We start from the raw sequence: 8408 nt of genomic DNA, 5'->3' as shown, positions 1-8408 counted from the left end.
TACGTTTCAGTTATTTTCAGACCTTGAATCCTTCACAAAATCTTCTAGTCGCTGCTAATGGAACAAGGTAACATCAATTTCAAACATTAATTCGATTGATTTAAGAATCTGCACATTCGATTGAGTAGGTGAATTTTGTAGATGAACTCAATCTGTGTACAGATTGAGTTCAATCTGTACACAGATCAGTTCAATATGTACATAACATGTTTGCTTTAATCATTTCGTGTATTTTTTAAGATGTTGCAGAGTTAAATTAAAAAAAAGTTTCAGTTTGTTACAGATTGAAGGTCAATCTGCATACAGATTGAAGATCAACCTGCAACAGACTGAATGTCATATGTTAATTCCATTTGTTCGATCAATCTGCACATAAAATAAGCTCAATCTGCGTGCAGATTGACTCAATCTGCACGCAGATTGAAGGTTAGTCTGAAGGTAAGTGCAGGTGAGTCCGCTGGTTCTCTAGATTCTCTACTACCTTTGGTTCTCTATGGATCCTAACCATATATATATATATATAAAATAGGATTAGTTACGAAAATAGATTATTGTAAATTTAGTATTGATTGTAGATAATAATTATTATAAACGATTTGTAAGAAGAGAATATGGAATTAATTTTTTTTTTAAAGTTGACTAAAATTCTTAGAGTGTCATGTGGCAAAATTTAATCAGGCGATGACACGTAACAAAATGGAGATAACACATATGATTATTGACACACAGTTTATATAGTGTGTATATATATATATATATATATATATATATATATATATATATATATATATATATATATATATATATAGGGGCACGATCCATGGATAAGCTTAAAAGGAGTACAAACGGGATAAGTAAAATAAATTTTTTTTTTTTTTGAAGTTTTTTTTACATTCATAAATCTGCATTAAAATGTACCTCTAATCAATTTTTTTCATAAAAAAAAAGTTCAAAATCTTTCAAAAATCGATGATGAATGGTAAAATTAACCATTCATCGGGTTAATTTATCATTCATCTTGTTTACGATGAATGATAAAATTAATCAATGCTAAAAAAAAGATGAATGGTTAAATTAACCATTCATCTGTTTTTTTATCATTCATCATAAACAGATGAATGGTTAAATTAACCATTCATCTGCTTTTTTTTAGCATTGATTAATTTTATCATTCATCGCGAACAAATTGAATGATAAATTAACCAGATGAATGGTTAATTTTACCATTCATCATCAATTTTTACCATTCATCATCGATGTTTACCATTCATCATCGATTTTCGAACGATTTTGTTCGAAAACTTTTTAAAATTTTTTCGTTTTCTTCTATTTGCATATTAAAGGATCGTTTTTTTTTTAAAAAAAAAATTTGAAATTTTACTTATCCAGTTTGTACCCCATTTAGTGCTTATCCATGGATTGGTCCAATATATATATATATATATATATATATATATATATATATATATATATTAGACTACTCCGTATAAAATAAAAGTAAGAAACACCAAAATCCATTTTTAAGTCTGGTGGGTGGAAAAATTAGGAAATAATAGTATGTAGTGTCATGGCATGTAGGACGTACGTATATGTTACTTCCTTTTTTTCTTTCATCCTTTTCTTTTATAAAAATAAGGATAACATAAAAAAATTTGTTTCCATCATAAGATAAAAAGAATGAATAAAAATACAAACAAATCCATAAACCAATAGAATTAAAACGACTCAAGACATTTAATTGGTTCACCCCAAAAAAGAAATATTAGACAATGAAATCGATCATATATGTAAAAGCTACATTACACTAATTTTAACTGTTATTATTGTACAAAAAATCGATCATGTATGAAAAATATTGTTTTACCATGTTTTTCGCTTACAGATTCTATTTTAGCTATTTATTATATTATTTTTGTACAAAATTATTATAATATATACTAAAATTTACCGAGAATATACCTTGTTTTGTAATGCTTCGAAGTCCGAACCAACCCGGATTAGTTTTCTAGCTTTTTTTTTTTCTTTTTCTTTTATCATATATATTCAACCTGAATGGTTTTCACGTGTTTAGTTGAATTTATTAACACCCATCATTCAAGCTAAGTAAAAGGTAAAACATATGAGAAACTAAAGGAAATAAAATAAAACCTAAGTTTTTTAAGAAAATGATAATCAAAAAACACAGTCCATTTATTTAATTTAAATAATTGTCTAAATATTTTTATAACCTTTATTAGAGTATATATTTGGATCTTTTATTTTTTATTTACATCATCGATGTGTACAATTTAATTATATAAATTTGAAGTGAATTAGTTCCTTCAGTAACGTGCCGACTCGATCCTGCGTCACTCCTGCTTGTTAATAGAGATATTTAAATATCTTTAAGTGGAAAGTAAGTAACTTTCTTTTGTCATGTATAGTTTGCCCTTTTCTAAAGTTAGAATATTATATATTAATTAGAGTAATCTATCTATAGTTTCTATTAAAATGCTATAATGATAATGTCATTATTAAGTTAATTCTTTTGTTAAGAAAAAATCAAAAATAAAAAGGAAAAAATCTAAGTAAGGTGAGTGATGTCATTAATCTAATAATTTTGAATTAAAATTAAATTTTATTAATTAATTATTATTATTAAATCTTATTAATAATTATTTTAATTATTAAAATTAAGTAATTTTGAATTATTTTAATTAATTATTTTGAATTGAGTACAAGAAGGTATAAAAGCGAGGAGAAGGAAACCAATTCTAAATTTATATTTTAATTTACACTTTTAAAATAAAATGACAACCAATATTATCTTTTATGATTGGATGTGGATTGTTTAATATGCATTTTAGGTGTTTGAAAAAATGTTCAGCTGACGAGTTTTTTAGTAGGACTCTGTGGTTTCACGGGTCATTAAACTAAATGACTTTAGCATTTACGTTCACTTAATATCTAAAACATATTTCGTTTAATCAAACCCGTGGATCCACGGGTCATTTCACTAGTATTCATTTGAATACATAAATTAACTTGAGATCCAAGGGATCAATGAGAGCGTGATATGTGACGCGAAAATCACATGTGATTTTCCGAAAAAAAAATTTAAAATTTTTTTTTTCGAAACAAAAATTTTTTTCGATTTTTTTTTTTCTACAATCACATGTGATTGAATTGTACGATCACATGTGATTGAATTTTACATGCATAATCACATGTGATTGGATTTACAATCACATGTGATTGCTAAAAAAAAATCGAAAAAAAGACTTTGAAAAAAAAAATTCGAAAAAAAAAAATTTGAAAAAAAATTTCGAAATTTTTTTTTTTAAATTTTTTTTTCAATCACATGTGATTTTCGCGCCACATGTCGCGCTCTCATTGGTCCCTTGAATTTCAAACAAATTATTGGATACAAGAGATTACAACTCATATTAATTAATGAGAAAATTGCGCGGATAGTCCCTGTGGTTTGTACGAGCCAGCATGGATAGACAAAGTTGCTGTTTTGAGTGTGTATAGTCCTTGTAATTTAAAAGTGGAGCCAGGATAACCCAGTTCACTAACACTGTTAACTTTTTCCGTTAAAACTGAATCATGTGCCAAGCATGTGAGGGTATTTTCGTATACTCATATTTATATATTTTATTTTATATATTTATTTATATTTATATGTGTTTATTCTTAATCTCTTGAAGGGTTTTTGCCCCATTTTCCCTACCAGCAAGCCATCACTCTGTTCTTTCTTCATTCATCACCACCCACCGCCACCACCACCACAACCATCGACACCGCCACCGCCACCACTACCATTCAATCAGAAAATATGGAAATTCTCTCTGTTATCCCCAAATTCACGTAATCTTCTTGTGTTTTTTGTTGATTTCCTTTTTTTTTTAAATCATAAATACGTTTGCTAAAGCCTCCCGATCCAATTGTTGGTAATAAACTTCCACGCTACAGAAAAGCCCCAAAAAATTGTTCGCTCACCATTGCTTCTATTAATTCTGATTCTTCTTATTCTAGTGGTAATGAATTTGATAATTGTGTTGGAATGTTCGTACGGCTGTAATTTCTAGACTGAAGCTCCTTTTTCTAGATCTAGATCTGAATCTGTTAATTTAAGCTCTCAGCTTCGAATTGATGGTGTAAATGATGATATTAGGGTTCAATCTCCCTCTTCTAATTTGTTTTTAATTTTTAGTGTTAGTTTTAGGTTTTAAAATGGATTGTGAGCGTTATAAATATAATATTCCTTTGCAATCTTAGTTTAAACTAAATCTATGTTTTTTACTTCAGCTGTTGGGAAACAAACAAGATGCAGTTGCATCTTACACAACTCTTATCAAGCGGAACCTGCCTGATGAATCATCAAATGCTGTAGCAGTAAACAATTTGCTAGGTTTTTAATTGATAAATGTAAAGATCTTGTTTGGTTTAATTTGTTTTTAATTTTTAGTTTTAGCTTTAGGTTTTAAAATGGATTGGGATCTGGGTTTAAGTTTAAAGAATGGGTTGAAGAAGAAAAGGAACATATGAGTGTTCTTAATGATAAAGAGGGTTGAAGATACAGAGTATCAAACAAGAAGAAATGGTAAATGACTAAAATACCCTCACATGCATAGCACATGACTAGATTTTAACAGAAAATTTAACAGTGTCAGTGAACTGGGTTATCATTGCTCCACTTTTAAGTCACAAGGACTATCCACACTCAAAACAGCAACTTTGTCTATCCATGCTGGCTCGTACAAACCACAAGGACTATCCGCGCAATTTTCTCTTAATTAATTGTTCAATAGTTATTTAATATTGTTAGTTATAGTTACTGTTTGACTTAAAACACATGATGTGTAATATAATAAGGGAATGGTTATCTTATGTCGTAAAAGCATAAATAAAATACAATAAATCAGATATAAACTAGTAAAACAGGCCCGCTCGATGCCGCGGGGCCTTTGGGTTGCGTATCCATAGTTAACGGAGCGTTATGTATTTATTGAAGTAAAAACGTTTTGCTACGGGTGTTTTTAGATACACGTAGTTAGTACCTAGGTGTGTATATGTATTGAATATATCCGATGTATTTAGCGTTTTTTTAGAAATGTCCGTTTCGCGTATAGTTAGTCCCGTTGTGTTCGTAAAAAATTTTTTTGGGTTGAACGGTGGTTTCGAAAAAATTTAACGCGAGGCTAGCGGAAAGATATGTTCCGTTAAAAATATGGGTGAAGTTTGGTTAAGATTTTTAACTAAAATAATAAGTTTCATTTTGCACCCCTGATATGGGGACTGAATTTGAAAGTTGGATATAGTTTGAGGGGGTGTTTGGTTTTTTCCCCTCCTTTTCCCCTGATGTCGTTTTGACCCAAATTTGGGTGGGGCTTGGGGCAAAACGACCAAAAACTTGGTGGTGATTAGTATATACGAGGGTTGTGGTCACCCGCGCATTGCGGCAGGTGTTTTTCAATACAACAAAATTGCCTCTTACAATAGCACAAAAGTTTGACGCATACAACAAAATTGGCTGCTTGCGATTCTTGCATGTGAGAGTGTGTGCTTGCAAATTCAAAAAGTGTGGTTGTCATTCTTACATAATTCAAAGCACTGTTAACTAAGCACATAGTTGGGACCTAAGGTATTGTCAATCACAAAGAGTATACGCAAGATATATACTTGCATACATTAAACCAATTACATACCTTCTGACTTAAGGCTAACTGGACCTTCAAAGGGTGACTCCAACATCATCTTCCATAGTAGTTGGCAAATCTTGAACAATGCTTTCTATTTGAGCACACAAACTACAAACATTATCTGCACTCCAAAATGTGAATCAATTTCACATAAAACCAAAAAAGTTTAAACAACAACAATGATGATAGTAAAATAGTACCTGTAAACAACTACTCATAATATATATTGATTTAGGTAATAGTGGTGTCGTGACTTACATTTGTTATCGTGATCAGGCTAATTAAACTGATATCCAAGTTTAGAGAAGCAAATGCTCATGATCTTTTTTCGCCATAACCTTGATTTATATCATAAAAATTAGTCCTACCTGACAACAACTTGAGTCTAATTTAACTATTAGTACTACTTCTTAACAGTTCACTTTATAATATTCCGAATATTACATGACTTTAAACTGCTGATAACATAGGCTTGTTAATTTATGTTACACAAAATCATCAGAAGTACAATCAAATATGTTGAAGCTATCCTACAGTGGTATGAGTGGTAACTTACAAATATAACGCCTTCCTTGTACTCAGGTGTGCACGTTAACGCAGGGTGGTCATTTGTACCTCAATGACCTATGAACGCTGTTACAAAATGATAGCCTATAAGTACCATCATGTTAATACAGCAAAGGCGAGGAAGCATGATAAGATCCAGGAAATCAACCGTCTAGAAAAATTAAAAGATCACAAAAATGACAAGTAACAACTAAATTATCAAATTAACACCCAATTCCCATATGGCGTCCATCATAAATCAATAGGTAGGGCTATATATTAAAAAAGCATTCTCAGTTTATTTCGAGCAGGTCTTTATAAGGGTAAAATGGGTTTTGGTTAGAGTAGTAAAAGTTCTGGAAGCTTTTGTCGTCACAGTTGTCCTAAGCGTATACCTGAAATATTTGGTAACATATTGTATCCACTGGCAGCCATTACAGATGTACGGAGTACTATTTAATAAAGAAGTAGATGATTATAATTAATAAAAAAAAAATGTAATTGTCTCATAGGAGGAACTGCTGGTCGCGCTTTAGGGCCAATCGCCAAGTGAGAAGGTCTCTTCTTTTGTTTGATTTATTCACTGATCAGAAACTAAAGAAATGAAGACATCAACCCAATCAAACAACCATATAGAAATGGGGATAACAATACGTAGATCTGCTTAATGAACAGGGCTCAGAGCAATGATAATAACACCAATACATATATCCGCTTAAGGAACGTCATTATTACTTTTATGTAAATTCTATTATTTGTTATCTGATCTTCTTAATTAGTCCTACTTGTTTGTATTCATATAACATCAATTAGTTTAAGTTATTACTTTAGTTACACCACTAATAAATCCCACATGTATGCAGCTTCAAATCACTTCATTGAAGAGTTGGTACAACTTAATATCCATTTTGTATACCAACTTTTAGTATGTTTACGTATATTCAACTTAATATAATACTATTTTAACTTTAAAACACAATCACTCAGCTAATTTGGCAATCGATATCCGTGATACCCTTTGAGCACTTTTAGATACACAAACCACGGAAGCAAACAACTATAACTAAAAGATTGTACGTCATTATCAAAACGGTCGAAGGGCACGTTTGATGAGCAACAACTCTCATCCATGGTGATAACCGATGTGGATATCGGGTCAGTAAATAGGGCAGTTGCATCCAAATGGACACCTGCAAATGTCACCAAATATGAATATGGAAAAACATAAGAAAGTGAAAATACCATTTCATTAACTCCTAAACTGATTATTCGATGGGTAAATAATCAATAATCAGGAATAGTACAACCATAATTAAGCTATAGTCTTGAAATACACAATAATAAGAAAATAACATAATCGAATACAGTAAATACTTTCTAATAAATTGTGGTAACGTATAAATACTGAAAATAACCGAGTAATATATTTTTTTTGTACCACTTAGCTCTAGCAGTCATTTTAATGGCAGAAGGTTGAGGAACACAACATGGACCCTTAGTAGCAATCTTATACAAACCCTACAAAATATGTAAAATCAAACCTGGTAGTTGAATAGTTTCATTCCAACTTCCTAAATCCGATTACTTGAGTCGTCGATTGAATGTTTTTGTTGATGCAAAACACGAACAAAAAGTTGCAGCACCATAATCTTCCCAATTAGGGGCCGATGGCTTCACATCAAAGTCTTCGATGACCGACCAGAAATAAGCTGAAACCTAAAATTTCATATTCATCGCTCACCTCGGGCAGGAGAAGTCGATGACGGACCCCATCGCAAACCGTAGTAGTCGATGAAGGTGAGTATTTTTTGGGAAAAAGGTGAGTGTTTAACCGTTCATGAATCATGAAGGTGAAGTTAAGATGGAGAGATGTTGGTGAAGTTAAGATGGAGATGTAAAGGACGATGGAGTGGAATGCAGATATCTCGATTTTAATTTTGGTTGTTGTATGTACTGGGTCGGGTATTTTCTATTCTGGCTGGGTGAAACACTATAACAGTAAAGTAATTGAATCTAGCCAATAGGATGCGGAGAATTTTACGTAAATTAGTAATGTATACTACCTCCGTCCCAAATCTATTGTACTTTATTCCATTTTGGGACGTCCCAAATTAATTGTCCAGATTCTTTTTTAACCAATCAAAAGAGGTTATAGTGCAGAGAGAAAGTATTTTATTG

General features: G+C 31.1%; 1 long non-coding RNA gene across 1 annotated transcript; it reads right to left on the bottom strand.

The window, feature by feature from the left end:
- Positions 1 to 5476: 5476 nt before the first annotated feature.
- On the bottom strand, positions 5477 to 8119 carry LOC139845599 (uncharacterized). The gene is made up of 3 exons (XR_011758395.1): positions 6241 to 8119; positions 5943 to 6022; positions 5477 to 5805 (listed from the first exon to the last, which is right to left on the bottom strand). It is a non-coding gene; the product is annotated as an uncharacterized lncRNA (long non-coding RNA).
- Positions 8120 to 8408: the final 289 nt, after the last annotated feature.

The sequence above is a fragment of the Rutidosis leptorrhynchoides genome, chromosome 4, assembly GCF_046630445.1.
Source record: "Rutidosis leptorrhynchoides isolate AG116_Rl617_1_P2 chromosome 4, CSIRO_AGI_Rlap_v1, whole genome shotgun sequence".
NCBI classification, from domain to species: Eukaryota; Viridiplantae; Streptophyta; class Magnoliopsida; order Asterales; family Asteraceae; genus Rutidosis; species Rutidosis leptorrhynchoides.
The sequence above is the reverse complement of the archived record's forward strand: the minus strand, read 5'-3'. Positions and strand labels throughout refer to the sequence as shown.